At 42.2% G+C, this 17,363-nt stretch overlaps 1 long non-coding RNA gene and 1 other non-coding gene across 5 annotated transcripts in view; both read right to left on the bottom strand.

The window, feature by feature from the left end:
* LOC138850391 (uncharacterized) overlaps positions 1-10,585 on the bottom strand; it is a 39,975-nt gene extending 29,390 nt beyond the window's left edge. For 2 of the 4 annotated variants that reach the window (XR_011390105.1, XR_011390106.1), the window contains exon 1: positions 9,991-10,323. This is a non-coding gene — a long non-coding RNA (uncharacterized lncRNA). Of the gene's footprint in view, positions 1-9,990 lie in introns of all 4 variants that reach the window. The other 2 variants (XR_011390104.1, XR_011390103.1) reach the window with 2 other exon arrangements.
* Positions 4,858-4,931, bottom strand: TRNAR-UCU (transfer RNA arginine (anticodon UCU)). Its single transcript has one exon. It is a non-coding gene; the product is annotated as a tRNA-Arg (tRNA).
* Positions 10,586-17,363: the final 6,778 nt, after the last annotated feature.

Below are 17,363 nucleotides of genomic sequence, written 5' to 3'. Positions count from 1 at the left end.
ACCCTGCTGCTTCTACAAGGTCAGGGGCACAGCAGACCTGCAAACTGCATCTCCAGTCCATTCTATTCTCTAACAACAGCCAAAATCAACCTTTTAACATAAACCAGATCCTATCTTTCCTCTTCTCAAACTCACCCATGACTCTCACTAATACTTAAGAAAGCCCAAACTGTAAGCCTATGTTAGTGATTACCCCATGGGACTGCAATTGCACCTCAGAAGTAGTTTGAAAATTTGATGGAGTCATTTTAGTTGTCATAAACATTGGGGGCCACTAATAGCTGTAGAGAGGAAGGGTACCTGGAATTTATATGTCCTGCATTATTGCAAGGGCATCTCACACAAATAATTGCCCCATGTTGCTCATTTCTTTTGAGTGACCTATTAAAAGCCAATTTATTAGTATCTGAGCCTAAGATATAACTCACTTTTATATATAAACGTGAATTTTCTGCATGGTTTAAAAACTTCCTACATTTTTAGGAACGCTAGGTATTATGTACTTTGAAAGTAGATTTACTTGATTTTTATAAAAAAATTTATCAGAAAGTGTTCAGTAATTCAGAAAATCACCTTACCACTGGTGAATGATATTCCTCAGAACTTTGAAGTCAGCAATGCACCATATGGTAGCACTGGTCTGTCTGCACAGCTATTGTATTTAAGGTGATTCTTCATATATGTATGAGACCACTAGTGTGGCATTCATATAGTAAAACACATAAGGATCACAACAAATTAATTTTTTCACATTACAATTAGGATATATATGCTGATTTATTTAATTATGTGAGTAGGAATGTGATAATACCCATACATTTCATTGCAGGATAGTACAAGAGAAGTGAAAAAACACAAACAATAGAGTTAGAAGTGCTACAGTTGAGAATATTGTCCTCAATGACAGCCCTATATTAAACTCTGTATCTAAATCCCCAACGCTCCTCCAGTGAACTATAATGGCTTTTGGCTTCCTCATCAAGACAGTAATCCCATGGGGCTGGTGTGGTAGCCTAGCAAGTAAAGCTGTCACCTGTGACACCGCCATCCCAAATGGGCAACAAAGTGTGTCCTAGCTGCTCCACTTTCAATCCAGCTCCTTGCTAATGGCCTGGGGAAAGCAGTGGAAGATGACCCAAATGTTTGGAAGGCTTTCATTCATGTGGGAAACTCAGATGAAGTTCCTGGCTCCTGGCTTTGGCCAGGCCCAGCACTGGCTGTTGTGCCATCTGGGGAGTGAACTGGTAGATGGAGGATATCTCCCTTTCTCTCTCTCTTTCTCTCTCTCTCTCTCTGGATGTGTGTTTGTGTGTATGTGTGTCCCCCTCTCTCTGTAACTCTTTAAAAATAAATAAATAAATTTTAAAAAAGTTTTTAATAAGGTGGCTGGCACTGTGGCATAGTGGGTTAAGCTGCCATCTGCAGTGCCGGCATCTCATATGGGCACCAGTTCAAGTCCTGGTTTCTCTACTTCCAATGCAGCTTCCAGGTAATGTGGCTGGGAAAGCAGCAGAAGATGCTTGGGCCCCTGCATCCACAGAGGGGGATCCGAATGAAGCCCCTGGCTTCAGTCTGGCCCAGCCATGGGCATTGTGGCCATTTGGGGAGTGAACCAGTGAATCAAAGCTCTCTCTCTCTCTCCCTGCCTCTGTCTCTGTCTGCCTCTCTCTCTCTGTGTTACTCTGCCTTTCAAATAAATACCATTAAAAATTTTATAAAAATCATGCTTCCCTCAAAAATTCTGCTATTTCTCTGAATTATCTGCCCTCTAGGTCTCATCCTCCCTCACTTCTTTCAGGTCTTCATTCAAATTTCACCTCCTGCGAAAGATCTTCCATAACCTCCATCCTTTAAATTGGCTCCATAAAATGTATCTCTACCTACAGTGCTATTATAACATTTATTTACTAGTCTATCATTTGTCTCCATCATGGAAATATGCACTCCATGAGGGAAGTGGGGACTGACTTTGTATCCTAGTGCCTGGAATAACAGAAAGTGGCACAAAGTGGATGCTTGATGAATATTCGTTAAAAAATGAATTAATGCATGAAGATACTGCCTGTGTTTCTGCTCCCAAGGAGCTAGGAGACAAATCTCTTTCTCTCCTATCTACATAATTTATAGTCAATCCAAGTCAGCATGAATTCTTTCAAATATATCCATCAAATGCCTACCATATTTCAGGTACTGAAAATACAATAATAAATAAGACATCTCCTGCCCACATACTTCACAACTAATGACCAGCTCCTGCACCTCTGAAGCATGGAAGTCCTACAGTAAAGTGACTTTATAAAGAGCCACTCATTTCTATTTTGTATTCTGATTACCTATAAAATATAGTAATTATGATAGTCACATATTAGGAGTTATCTCTCATGTATTAAGAAGAATTTTACCAGTGCAGAAAATCTTTTCCACAGTTCGAGTGATAACTTCCTTCGAGTCCCTGAAATACAACCCCTCAGAGATGGAGGGAGCTGAAGGCTAGGTGAGGTTTAACTAAGTGGAAACCTCCAGTTCCCTTAAGTGGATAGCCAGCAGACCTGTCCACCTACTTGCCTGAGATGAAGTCCCCCACCAAAGACACAGGTGGACCATCTGCCCTCTGAACGAGTCCACCAGCTAGAAATGCCCAATCTGTCAGCTTTCCTAGGGTGGCCCATGTCAGCACTGGCCCCAGCGGGACACTCCAGGCAGGAGACAACCATTCAGACCCTCTCCTTTCCCCACTTGGTTGTCAGGCACAGTTTCCACACACTGAAGAGAGATGAGAGCAACCTGAACACCAGCAGAGCCAGTATTTGCTCAGAGCTGCACAATGGATTTTCACATTTGTAGGAAAGATCATATAACCTTGTTTCTATAAATAAGCAAATTAGAGTTCAGAGGTTTGGTAACTTTGTAAAGCTGCAATTTATGCAAGGTCCTCTGATTGATTCCAAGTTGGGAAATGGAAATGAGAGACTAAGGTCAGGCTTGAGGGACTATCTGTGACTTTTAATTCTTACTAGAACTTCACGAAAGGAAGTGACTACACACCCCAACCAAACACATGAAAAAAACCAATTCAGCACCTACTTGAGCACACATCCTCTATCCATTCCCACCTCACCCTGAGTTCTTACAAAGCCATGAATCCTGACCAGTATTCCTAGAAACCTTCTAGAAATGAACAGACCTTGGAATGAGCCAAAATTCACCTACACCCTTTTCCCCCTCTCAGAAAGCTACTGAGCAGACCCATTGCAACAGCAGGGTATGGGAGGCAATACAACAGCAGGGTATGGGAGGCATGTAGTTTTCTGAATTATGGTTAAAACATGTGACTTTCCCCTTCCCTAAACTCCTTCTTTCTTCTACCTCCAACATACACACTAATTTTCCTTTCCTGTTAGGCTTGAACTTAAAGCAAAAAAGAACTAGAAAAGACTTAGTTAACAACAAACAAAAAAACTTCAGGAAGGTATTCTCAGAAATCTCTGGTCCACACCAGTATCTTGCAAAAGAGTATACTGAGGGAGCTGTTGAGAGACACTTAATATCTGAACTGGGATTTCACTAAAGTAATCAGGAAGGTGAAGCTATGCGAGCTCTCAATGTAAGAACTGTTAAGTCTCTTTAAAGTGCTGTTATTTTAAAAGATTTTCACAAGTTTCAGTTTGCTACAAATACATGCATAGTGAAGGAAAAAATCATAAATCTCCCTCCAGAGTCCTCCTGCCTGCCCCATCAGTGGCCCACTCTTTGGCAAGGTCTGCTCCACCTCATAAGTGCATCCCCCTGCCCCCATCCTACCCCAGCTTCCCTAGTGTGCAAATGTACAACTATGTCCTCTGGTCACCTGTCCTGAATCTCACATGGGAGAGATGCTGACTTTCCCCAGCAGTCAGGGAAAAGGTGTGTTCTCAGATTTCCCTGAGGTTCACCTGAGGTGGAGGTCAATTCTTGGCAGAGGCAGCAAGATGCAAGGGAGAGAGCCAGACTAGCCCAAAATAGAAACCCAAGCTACATCCCAATCTAACCAAGCTCCCAATCTGGTTGCCTGTAGCCCATTAGATGAGACAGGGAAGTGAATGTGGGGTGAGAGAGGTGAAAAAGTGGCTTGTTGCAAGTCAGAAACTATGAAAATAACATTCAGAAACAACCCTCAGAACTTGCCCTGCAGACAAGACAAACTTCACAGCGAAGGGTATTTAAACAGACGACCTCTGACTTTCTGGGGATAAGTTCATCCACTTGCTGCTGGTAATTAGTGTGTTGCTGTGTGGTTTATCCCCCTGAGACAAATAGCAAGGATTAGATTTCACATTACAGATGAGGAAGTGAGTGGTGAGCTTTAGCACAAAAAGCCTTAGGAATGCAAAAGTATCCTTGACCAAAATAGTGCAATAAAATTACCCTCTGAATGATCCTATCCCTCTCCTCACCAAAAAAAGAACATCTTGGTCATGTAGGGTAGTACCCCAGAGGACAGCTGGACCCTTCTCCATTGCTGTAGGGAAAAAGCTGCCTTTTTGTGTTCTCAGGGACCACGGTGGTCCCCAAGCCTGCGACCTAGCATCTTGGTCACTAATGTGCCAATTACCTCTCCATGAAGCAAAGGAACCAAAGTCTGTGTCAGTCCGGCTGAGCACACAGATGAAGCAGATATCTGAGCCTCCATCTGACAATGAAAATCAGGAAGAGGAACGGAGAAAGAAGAAAGAGAGAGCGATAGAAATGGAGAAGGGATTCAGGATTCCCAAGGAAAGGGATTTCCTTTCTCTCCCCTAGAGCCTCCAGGGAGAAATAAATATAATTGTCAACCTACTACGACAACATTCAAAATAAAAGAGGCACCTGCCAGGTGACCATCTCTGCCGGGACTCGAACCCGGAACCTCTGGATTAGAAGTCCAGCGCGCTCGTCCATTGCGCCACAGAGACCTCACCACACACACAGCATCAGCACCAGAACTGAAAAAGCACATACCTTCTGCATCACCGAGCCATCTCAGCATCCTGCTCTCTGAGCGGTGGGGGAACAGGGACAGCTGGAAAATCTGGAGTGGAGATCCACTCAGGCTCCCTCCAGGCTTTTCTCAGTACCGTGCATCCTAGGGGCCTCAGAGGATTGGAGGAATGTGACAGTGGTAATTTTTCCAGTCCTAGAATCCCTGAGAGGAGAGCCTTTGCCCTCCTTCCCTCTCCATCCCAAAGGGAGGACAGCACAGGGGAAAGTCTCCCTATTCTCATGCTAACGAAGCAGAGTGCACCCCGCCCTGCTGAGAATGCAGAAGCCATCTCTACCTCCACCCCCACTCCCTCACGGTGGTTTCATCCCAGTTCAGCTAATTCTCAGATAGGGGCTGGGCAAAGCTGGGAGAATCAGGAAAACCCTCGATCCCGGAGACAAAGGGACTGCTTCCGAACAGAAACGCTGTGAGTGGCAGCAGAGAATGACAGGAAAGCTGGCCTCCCAGAGACTGATCCATTCTCAGCTTCTAGAACGGTGATCTGTCAAGCCACGGGGGAGAGGTACCAGGAGTCTGCTTTGCCGTTCCTTCAGCATCTTCCCTAGAATAAGGATGGGATTTAAGACAGAACCGTGGTGTGTGTGTGTGTGTGTGTGTGTGCACGAGGAGAGAAGGAGAATGTGTTCGTGCACACCAGTTGTGGGGGAGGGGGAACGGGGGAGGTAAGAGTGGCGGCTCTCTGATGAATTAGAGATGGTTTCACACAGCCCTCCACGAATACCTGTGTTCCCTCTCCCCATTTCCACAGCTCCAAGTCTCTGGGCTGCCTGAATTAAAGAAGGAGGATTGCTCAGCTGCCTGGGTTTGCTAGAGGCATTTTAATTTGATTAAACTGACCGTTCTTCCATAAATAAACATATAAACATAAAGGTTTCCATATCCAGCTCAGATCCAAGAAAAGGGTTCCTGTTTTTGAAAGCCTCCTGGGAAAAAGAATTTTATAATCATTGTTGCATTGTTGCACTGTGTCAGTTCTTCTTAATGTCTAATTTAAGTCTTTCTTGCCTCACCTTCAGCTCTTTTCTCCTATTCAGCTCTCAGACACATAGGGATAATTAACCTCTGTGCTCTGATGACAATGCATTGATTTAAAGGCTGATTCAGTGTTCACCAACTCACTCCCACTCAAAAGGTTACGATAAAAGCAAAAAGCCAGCTCAGACTCCCTTCCTACTGCCTCACTGTGTATTTCCATAGCCCACAGCTCAGACACTGCCAAGAGATTCCAATGAGAGCTTGAGACAGTTCTTTTTTAAACTGAGTGCCCAGGTAATATTCAAGTCAGACTACCTGAAATGCTGAGACCAGCAGATCTGTAAGGACTCCAGTTTCAGTGTCTCAAGCTTCCCTAGCCATTTATATAGCTTCAAGAATGAGACCCGGTAAAGAAAGGCAGCAAGGTGATTCAGTCATGTCAGGGATGTACCCAGAAGACTCTAACACCTAGGGAAAGCAGTTTCTCCAACCAAGCTTGCCTTGCACCCCAGACATAGGAACTCAGAAAAGTAAAACTGACTGTGCATCGGAAATTTCAAAAAAAGGAAGAACACAGTAAGTCTTCCTAGAATGTATCTTAGATGACTTCAAGAACCTGACACTCAAAACGGAATGTCAGCCAGAGGTGGTACTCTGAGTGGCCTTTAACAAGGTGCAAACAAGAGTTGATCAAGAGGTCTGTGTGTCTGTCAAAGGAGGCTCAACCCTACAGGCCAGCAGGAAACTACTCTAATGCAAAGGAAAGGCAAGGCATGACACTCCAAGTACTTCCTGCCAGGCTCAGTCTTAGACACAAACACACACATCCCTTTGCTTTTCATAAAGATGCTGTTCTATACCCAAGAAATGTCACCAGTAGGGGCTGGTATTAAGATGCTACCTACAATGCTGGCATCTCACATGGGTGCCAGTTGAAGTCCTGGCTGCTCCACTTCCTATCCAGCTCCCTGCAAATGCACCTCCCAAAGCATTGGAGGATGGCCCAAGTCTTTAGGCCCCTACACCCGCATGGGACATACAGATGAATCTCCTGGCTCCTAGCTTCAGCCTGGCCCAGCCTGGACCTTGTAGCCAACTGGGGAGTGAACCAGAGGATGGAAAATATTTCTCTCTGTCTCTGTCTCTGTCTCTGTCTCTCTCTCTCTCTGCCTTTCAAATAAGTAAAATAAATCTTTAAAAAACAAATAAAAAAGGAATGTGACAGGCTCCCAGTTTTCACTGTCCCATGAGACAGCACTTGCTCTGCACAGGCTTCGGCTCTCCAAATCCCTCCAGGAGCTTCCCTCACCGCTTCAGTGGTGTCACTTGCTGCTGGGGACACACCAATGAACAATAAATACCACGGCCCCACCCTCAAGATCCTGTATAAAAATACCAATGTACGAATAACTCTGACCGACCTATGGGAGAGTCTCACGCCACACAAACACCCTAACTCTAGAAAGCAGAAAGGTCCAGCTTCATTAGCAAGCTATTCAGCTTACATGCTTTGAGACTGAGAAAATCAGACTTCTCTGATCGTCCTTGTCCTCATTATCAACTGGGGCACTAACATATGCGACTGACAAAGATTAGCTTAGACTTCATGGCACAGAGTGACCCCTGTCCTTCTCTCCTTCTAATATTCCAACAGTTATAAGTCTCAACTTTATTTCCTAGGTTACTTACTTCCTTCAACTTTCCCTCTCCATCCCACAGAAATCTTTCTACTCCAGCAAAAAACAACTCTTACCAATAAGAGTCCTACCAGGACCACTTATACTCTATATCAACAAAATTATAGTCTGGACTTTGGCTTTTTTCAAATAAGAGATGTATTTCTGATATCTCTTGTTTTGTTTTATTATCCATAAATCAAAGTCTCCAAATACTGTGACTAATGCCTCTAAAGTAGGCATTCACTTTAAAAATAAAAAAAGAAACATCAACAAAAACTATAGTTTTAAAGGGGCAAGACAGATGAGGTTAAGCCACTTAAAATGATTGAAGACATTACATCTTTTTTCTTCTTTTAAGCTAACTATATGTAATTTGTATTTATGTAAACTCTTAAGACGACCAGCATATTTCTCTTCACCTCCAGAAACATGTGTACTGATTTGATTCTCCAAAGATCTGTGACTCAAGCATTACTCACACCTCTAATTGAACACCACTCTGTGACCCTAGAGACAAACTGGTGATGCTCATACATTATTTCATTCATAAAATGTTGCTGGGATACATATGATAAATGCCAAAAAATTTTCCTTTAGGTCCAGAAACAAACACAAGTAAATCTCACATCTTACAGTGGTTTTACTCACAGCTTCCCTACCCACTAGCCCATGGTTTAAACTCTAAAGGGTATTAGATGGATGAGACAGTGAAATAGTCGTTTAGATAGCACAGTCCCAAGGTTACACTTTCATCTCCCAATCTTTACAATTTCACAAACCTTATTAAAATTCAAAGCTACTGTGGGCACGCCATCTAGAAGCTGTTCCCTTTTACCACCTTCTCATGTCCTTGCCTACTATAGGCTCCCACTTACTGACTCATCCCCTAAGAGTCTGACCACCTAACTCCCCCAGTGGGTGCCTCCCAGAAGGGATGGAAAAGGTAGTTTACAGTGCAAAGTTTACGTTCCACAGAACTCATGGATCTTCTGTTCACAGCACTCCTTAGAGAGGGGTGGACTGAGCATACCCACCATATAAGGGCCTTTCAGTTCTTTTTAAGACATTTCATCCTCATGAGGTCTTTCCCCTGCTTCATTTGTCTATTCCTCTCATGCATTTTTCTTCATAACCATAATGAAGCAATTGTGTTTCTGGAGCCTCCTGTTTTCCTTCTTTCTTTATCATCAGCCTGATTGCAGATTGTTTGTTCCCTCCCAATCCCCTTTCCTGTCCTCTAGGAGGAAAGAAGTGAGATAATCCAGATAATAATTGACCCTGAGAATCAAGCAATAGGAAGACAAATAGAGAAAATTTTCCTTTAATTATCCCATCCCAATTGCAGAAATCACCCTAGTTCTAGATAGTCTAATCAAGTCACCTAGGTGTCTCAACCCTTCCAAGGTAGACCCATAATCAATCTATCTTGTCAGTGGGCTGGACCTCCAAGTGTAGTCAATGAAGTCTACCTAGAAGTCAACTTCCTAAGGGACTCTGAAGAATAGTGAAAAATCTAGATACAATCTTCCGTTCTGGGTCACCTTTCTCCTACCTTTGGCAGTCCTCTCTGGGAAATGGTCCAGAGAATTTTAGAGAGTGTGGCTCCAAGGATAGAAGTTTCTCTTTGATCAAGATGAATGCACTAACAGTGTTTAACAGATCAAAGAGCAGTGGGATGTTGTGTCTCACCATATCTGTCTAGGAAAACAGGGGAAAACGTTCTTTTTGCTTCACCCAGCTCTCCAATTCCTAGCTAATTATCCAGTTCAATTCTCTTTAGAGAATGATCATGTTTCTCTATACTTCTGATTCTAAGATCTCCAGCCACCACCACCTTGTGTGGTCAATTCTAGCTCTCCAGTCTTGTCTTCGTATGTTCTCTTCTTACCACCCACATCAATTTCTCTTTCTTCCTCAGAATCTATAACCCTTTGTAAGTCTTCCTTTAAAATGTCCTTTTCCCCTCTGTCCATACCTCTCCTCATTGATGTCCATCTTGCTTCTTCCTACATGCTGCAGTTGACATTTCCTAACACTAACCATTCAGTTGCTATCTGTGGTATTCATTTTTCTGACCATGTCTTCATCTTTTATCTTGCCCTGGGATCCATCTGCTCCAAGCACTATTGTGGAAACTCAGTGTTCCTAATCTCCCCTAAATTCAGCCCACAGCTCTCTTCTCTTCCCTCTTTAGCCTCATCTGTAAGGCTCTTAGATTCCCAGACCTCAAAACTGCTCTGTCATTATACTTTGTTTCTTGGATCTAAAGTCTTAGTTATATCAGCACATCACCATTCAATCCTCTTATTTACTTACTCTAGTATTTAATTCTCCAGACCTCTTTATTCGTCCAACATCCATTTAGCCTTGTCCCCTCTCCTTCTTAAATCTTCCATCTTCCATATCTGTCCTTCTGTGTCTCCTTCTACCCAGTCCATCAGGTGGCAGACTCCTGAGGCTTGTCCAGAGTTCCTGGCTGGTTCCTTCCTTCTTCCTCATATTTACTTCATGACACACTTGTATCTGTTTTACTTATTTACCTGGCACTGTGTCACTAGCTTTAAAACCAAGAGGCCCTGAATAAGGCACTGTTAATCCCCATGGCATTGAGTTACCATGGGGATGGACTGGCAACCAGGCTCTTTAATCTTCTTGGTCACAATGGTGCCCTAGTCCTTAAAGGGCCAGATACTATAGGCCAGAGGTCAAAGAATCAGAAGATGGTTCATTAAAAGGTTAATTATTCTAGGATTATAGGTCAAGGGATTCCAGAACATTGATTTTGTCTAATATTATGAGCACTCTTGGCTTTTTCTGTCTTTGGCCCACATCAATCCCACTTCCCATGTGTCCTGGAAGAAGTCTTGACGTGAATGTAGAAACAAAGCAGATTCTACAATAGCAAGAGAAGAAACTGTTTATCCTTTACAGTGCACCAGTGTAATTAAACAAAACAGTATGATCAAGGAAGTTTCAATCCTGGAGACTAAGCTTGCCTTACACAGAAACCTAATGTTTGACAAACTAGAGCCAGGTCTATCCACAGTTCATCCTTATGCAACAAGCAACAGTGACCCTTCTGAACTCTATTCCTAAAGAACACTTAATTTCCACACCAAGAACAGAGTCCAAGGAAAAATTTTCCTTTGAAGAAGCCAATTACTCTCCTTCAGGCTCATGTTCTACCCTTTTAGAAGGTGGAAGCTGAATTTCCAAGGCCCTTCTTCATGCAACTTGTCCATGCCTCTAAGAAACAGTACTAACATTAGCAATAATGATGACAAAAGTATTTTGAATTCCTTATCTCATTTTATCATCAGAACTATCCTAGACTGTGAAAAGAGTGATTATCATTATCCTCTTTTTACAAAAGAACAAAGATGTGAAGGGTCTTGCCCAAAGTCACCTAGCTCATTAAGTGGTGGGGCAGAGGCAAGCTACTCTGAGGTGTCTTGACTTCTGTCCGTGCCACACAGCTTCCAGAGGCGCTTGCTGACCAGCGCAGGCTGTTTCCATTATGATTTGTTTCAGAAAGCAAGATTCTGAGACATTTCCCCAAAATATTTTCCCCATCTTTGAAACTGTAGGTTGTGCTCTAAGGATAGGACAGGGGGGTTTGACAAGGGCTGCAGTGCAGGGTAAAAGCTGTGGGGCTTAGCAGGTAATACAGAGGTCAGACTCTCTGGTCTCTTCTTCAGTCACTTTCTGTTAAAACACAGCAAACTGACATGCAGACTGAGTTCAGCCAGTGAGTTGTTTACAAAGCTGGACCTTGGTCCCAGCTGTTGGAGAGAAGTGCTCTTTTTACTTCACCAGAGTGTGTAGAATCTGTGAAATTCCCAGTACAGTCTCCATACAGAGTGTGGAGAAGGGCAAGGAGGAGGAGGGTGACATGCTTCGCATTCACTCTTAACTGATAAACTAGAAACCTGAAGCTAGACTGACCTTTTCCCAGAATCACAAAACACTCAAAGTAGAAAAAGATTTCAAAATAAATCAGTCTCTTGTCACCTTATGCATTAGTTGAATTTTTGTCATATGTTCTTGTTAGTTTTATTGCAGCGCCGGCACCCCGGGTTCTAGTTTCAGTTGGGGCACGGTTCTGTCCTGGCTGCTCCTCTTCCAGTCCAGCTCTCTGCTGTGGCCGGGGAGTGCAGTGGAGGATGGCCCAAGTCCTTGGACCCTGCACCTACATGGGAGACCAGGAGGAGGCACCTGGCTCCAGGCTTCGGATCGGCGCAGCGCAATGGCCGTAGCAGCCACTTGGGGGGTGAACCAACGGAAAAAGGAAGACCTTTCTTTCTCTCTCTCTCTCTCTCTCTCTCTCTCTCACTGTCTAACTATGCCTGTCAAAAAAAGAGAAAAAACAGTTTGAAGATTAAACTGATAATGCTAAATGAGTGAATGTTTGCTCATTATTTTCTATCTTTCTGTGGTCTATAATTTCTGTCAACTGTATCCATCTGTAATTACATGGATTAGTAAGCCCAAGCCCATAGAAATCAAATTACTTAACCAATAGTACAAAAATATGCTAACAATTATGTTCCAATTGGAAAACTATAGAGTTTAAAATTGGAATGACCAGGGTTTGAATCCCAGCTCTGCAATTTATTGTGTGATGATGGGGACCTTCTGCACCTGAATGAATCTAGGGTTCACATTACTCATTTTGTTTTTAGAACCCACACAATTGACAAAGCCTACCTTTTAAGGTCTTTAAAGGAACAAATGAGACAAAGAAAGGAAGATTCCATAGGGGAACAATGCCAGAAGACTGGCTTTAGAGAGTGGGCACCATAGGCTCTTTGTCCCCACCCCAACTCCACCACCCACCTTCCTCGATTGACTTCAATCTAGCTTCTGCTAATATGTCTTCAACAAAATCATAATGGTTTCCTAAATGTCAAATTCAATAGTCTCATTTACTTCTCTGCTGCATTTCACAGTACTGATCACATCTTCATTCTTAAAAATATTCATTCCTCTGGCTTCTTTGACACAAGTTACTCTCTTATTGGCTTCCTATTTCTCAGACCCTGATTTTCAGGCTCCTTCATCAGCCTCTCCTCTTTCTTCTAATTCTCAGCTTTCCAAAGAGAAGTATTTACCAGCTTATAAGTCAAAATATTAGCAGTATTTTTATAATATTAACTAGAAGAGGAAAGGGATTATGGATAGGATAACAAAGGACATAATAGGATAGGAAAGAAAATATCAGAGGGTTTTACTCTCTAATAAGACCATGCATTATTGCTTGAAAGTCTTATTTCAATTGCCTGTGCATACATGTGTATGGGCAAATTTGTTCTGGATCACAATAAAACAAATAAGTTCTTCTATGGGTTGTGGTAAGAAACACTTCCCTAAAGTAAACACTGCCTTGACTCTCTTCTTTTATATTTTCTCCTCAGAGGCTCTTAAATGGCTCCCATTGCACACATAGAGACCTAAAAACCTCCAGAAGATAGCATTGTGGTATAATTGGTTAAGCCACCTGTGATGCCAGCATTTCATGTAGGTAACAGAATAGTTTATGTCCCAGCTGCTCCATTGCTGAAATAGCTCCCCACTTAGGCAACTGGGAGAACAGTGGAGGACCGCCCAAGTGCTAGGGCCCTGCATTGAGAGACCCAGAAGAAGCTCCTGGCTTCAGCCCTAACTGTTATGGCCATTTGGGGAGTGAACCAGCAGATGGAATATCTCTCTCCTACTCTCTCTGTAACTCTGCTTTTCAAATAAATTAATTATTTAAAAAAATTACTATACCCTTATCTTAAAGCCAAGCATCTCAGATTGGTACACTCAAGTGCTCTAAATTATCATTCTTCTATGACTCACAGGCATCTCAATTGCAAGATATATAAATCTGAACATATATCTCCCCATATATCTTTTGCTCTTCAAAATTCACAAATTTAGCCAGCGCCGCAGCTCACCAGGCTAATCCTCCCCCTGCGGCGCCGGCACCCCAGGTTCTAGTCCCAGGTGGGACACCGGATTCTGTCCTGGTTGCTCCTCTTCCAGTCCAGCTCTCTGCTGTGGCCCGGGAGTGCAGTGGAGGATGGCCCAGGTCCTTGGGCCCTGCACCCCATGGGAGACCAGGAGGAGGCACCTGGCTCCAGGCTTCAGATCAGCTCAGTGTGCCGGCTGAAACGCGGCCACATGGTGGGGTGAACCAACAGAAAAAGGAAGACCTTTCTCTCTGTCTCTCTCTCTCTCACTGTCTAACTCTGCCTGTGTAAAAAAATAAATAAATAAAATAAAAAATAAAAAAAAAACAAAATTCACAAATTTAGTTTATGGTACCATCTACCTACTTATTTATTAATTTATTCTACAAACTCATAAAAACATTATATATCAAGAAACGTGACAAATACTGTAAATATGATGATGATAACACCATATATGTACTCAGTAAAGTCAGTCAGAAAAAAAATAAATAAATGATTTGAATCATTAAACAGTGATCCAATCGCACAGATATGTCCAGTATGTTACAAAAGAAAAAAAAAAAAAGGATTGAGCAAGCTCGTTAGCTAATTCAGTCTAAGAATTCTAAAAATGTTTTCTAGAATTACATACCTAAGAAGAGTTTTAAGTAAGAACAGCTGTTAGAGTAAGGGGTTGAGATGAAGAGTCGTATGTGTGTGCGCACACGCGCACGCGTTCTCAGGTACTCTCAAAAGAGAGGACAGACAGTGTGAGTTAGAAATATAGCCAAAACCCATCTTCTTGATGTGAGAAACTACAAGAAATGAGATGTTGCTGAAGTCCAAAGACCTAGGCAAGAACTGACAAAGTATGTGACAGCAAGATCAGATTATGGAGAACCTCATATGTCATGTTAAAGACCTTCTACTTTAATCCTGAGGGAGATGCAGAGGTAGTGAAGGGCTTTAAGTAAGGAAGAACTATGGCTTGATTTGCATTTTAGATATATCCCTCCGGCTGCTATGCAGTGGTTAATTTCAAGAGGGCACAAAGAGGAAGCTTTTGCAGTAGTCAACCTAAGCTATAATGGAGATTTGGGCTACTACAACAAGTGGCTACATGATAGTAAGTCAAAGGAGAGTTTGATTTGATAAAAGTAGTTCCAGGGAAACAAAACTGGCCATCCAGTGGCTAAACCAGAAACCTCGCTTGACACACTCCTGCACCCATCCTTATCCAAATTTAATCATCCACAAGGGTCTATTCATTCTGCCTCTTCAATAACTCTCAAATCTGTCTCTCCTTTCCCCTTCCCACTACTTCTGGCTTATTTTTCAGATACCATAATATCAGATACCTCTACAACCAGGACTATTTTATTGTTTTAATAACCCCTCACCTGCAATACTCTCTGTTTCCCTCCAGCTTTCTGCTATACCACCAAAAGAGCAATTGTGATTTTTCACAAAGGCAAAACTGCTCAATGTTTCTCATTTCTCTGGGACTACAGAAAAGCCTAAAATCCATCTATGATGTGATTCATGTTCATGTTTTCAACTTGCTTGACTATTATCCCTATCCTCACCCTTGCATTATACTGTGCGGTGCCAAAGTACTTAAAGTCTCCTAAATGGTAGGAAAGACTTCTATCCCACAGTAACACACCTTGCCATGCTATGTCTTTCTGGAATGCCCTTCTCTTCTACCCACCCTCACATCTGCTTGGAAGACTGCTCCTCCTCCTTGAAGATTCAGCTCAATCAGCTCATTTTCTATAATATCTTTCCTGACATCCACCACAACCCCTAAGCAGATTGGATCACACCCATCTTCACACCATTATGGCACCCTGTGCATATGGCTATTGGAGCACTAAGCACACTGTACTGCAATCAATTTGTGCACGTCTGTCTCCTACCATACGGTGAGCAGCTTAAGTTCTTTCTACCCTTGATAGTTTAAGCTGTGCCTGGCACATGGTAGTTGCTCAATATATGTTATTGGGAAAAATAAAGAAAAAAATTAAACAGAATCACTAGAACAGATATTTGTCCTCCAACCACACAGATTGCTGTACAATACCATAATTATTAATTTTATCATGGAAATATTAAATAGGAACTCTTAAAATGAAAAAAAAGAACTTTAGGCTTCTGCTGTTCTACATCTAACTGGTAGAACATTTAACTTTCTATTAGATAGGTTCTAATCAGCTTAAACTCAACATAATTTAAACAGAATTAATTAGGATAGATTGAATGTTTGTATCTCCCTTTTTTTTACATGTTGAAGCACGGATCCCCAGAGTGATGGTGTTTGAACAGTGGGCCCTTTGGGAGGTAATTAGGTCATGAAAGAAGAGTGTTCATAAACGGGATTAGTGTCCTTATAAGAAGAGACATAAAGAGAAATGATCGCTTTTTCTACCATGTGAAGACACACAAGAAGGTGACCATCTGAAAAACAGAGTCCACAGCGGGAACCAAATCAACCCACATCCAGATCTTAGACTTCAACCCTTCAGAACTATGGGAAGGAAATATCTGTGTTTAAGCCATCCCTTCCATCCCTCTATGGTATTCTGTCACAACAGCCAGGACTAAGTAAGACTAATCTTCCTCCATCCCAAAATACTACACCCCAGAAAAAGCTTCTCCTGACTCCACTACTTCTTTCCATGGTTCGGCATTTTCCAAGTCCTTCAAATCACCAAAACTGAGAGCTACCCATGCCTTCTCCCTCTCTTGCTTCCCATACCCAGCACCAAACAGCACTTCCTTTCCATTCCCAGGGCCATGCCCTGTCTCAAGACTATTTACTTTGTTCCTGGATTTCTATAATATCATTTAGTTTATCTTCTTAGATGAAACTTTTAACTCTTTTAATCACTCAATATGTGAGTACATAATCATTATAAAATATTAATTATATAATTATAGTTACCATTACTTCTTAAATCCCACTTCCACTCTAGAAATTATTTCCCAAATAAACATTTATCTGAAAAAAGGAACTCTCATCAAGTGCCTACTGAGCGCCAGACACTATTCAAAATGCTTTAAAAATTTTTAGTTTAATTAAGAGGGAAAGAGCTGGGATCGGCACTGTGGCACAATAGATCAAGCCATTGTCTGCAGTGCTGGCATCCCACAAGGGCATTGGTTAGAGTCCTGGTTACTCCACTTCCAATCCAGCTCCCTGCTAATGTTTCTGGGAAGGCAGTGGAAGATAGCTCAAGTTTTTGAGCCCCTGCGCCCACAGGGGAGACCTTGATAAAGCTCCTGGCTCTTGACTTTGATCTGGCCCAGACCTGATCATTATAGCTATATAGGGAGTGAACAAGTGGATGGAAGATCTCTCTCTGTGTGTGTGTGTGTGTGTGTGTGTGTCTGCCTCTCTCATTGTTAACTCTGACTTTCAAATAAATAAATAAATAAATCTTTTTTAAAAAGAGAGCAAGATAAAGAGCTCACATCTGCTGGTTCACCCTTCAAATGTCTGCCCCTCAAGACACTATAAATAGATCAATTTATGTAATCTTCACAGCATACAATCCTAAAGAATAAAGTCACATGCAATTACCATGGAGGAGGGTAGGGTGGGAAGAATCATTATGTTCCTAAATTTGTATACATGAAATGCATTGTTTGTGTACCTTAAATAAAAGGTTTCTAGGTTAAAAAAAAAAAGAGCTAATGAACAAAGTCACACAGCTAGTGAGTGATAAAATAATATCTGAATTCGAAGCCCTT

This window comes from Oryctolagus cuniculus, chromosome 7 (genome assembly GCF_964237555.1).
Source record: "Oryctolagus cuniculus chromosome 7, mOryCun1.1, whole genome shotgun sequence".
Classification (NCBI taxonomy): domain Eukaryota; kingdom Metazoa; phylum Chordata; class Mammalia; order Lagomorpha; family Leporidae; genus Oryctolagus; species Oryctolagus cuniculus.
This window is presented reverse-complemented; position numbering and strand designations above follow the sequence as displayed.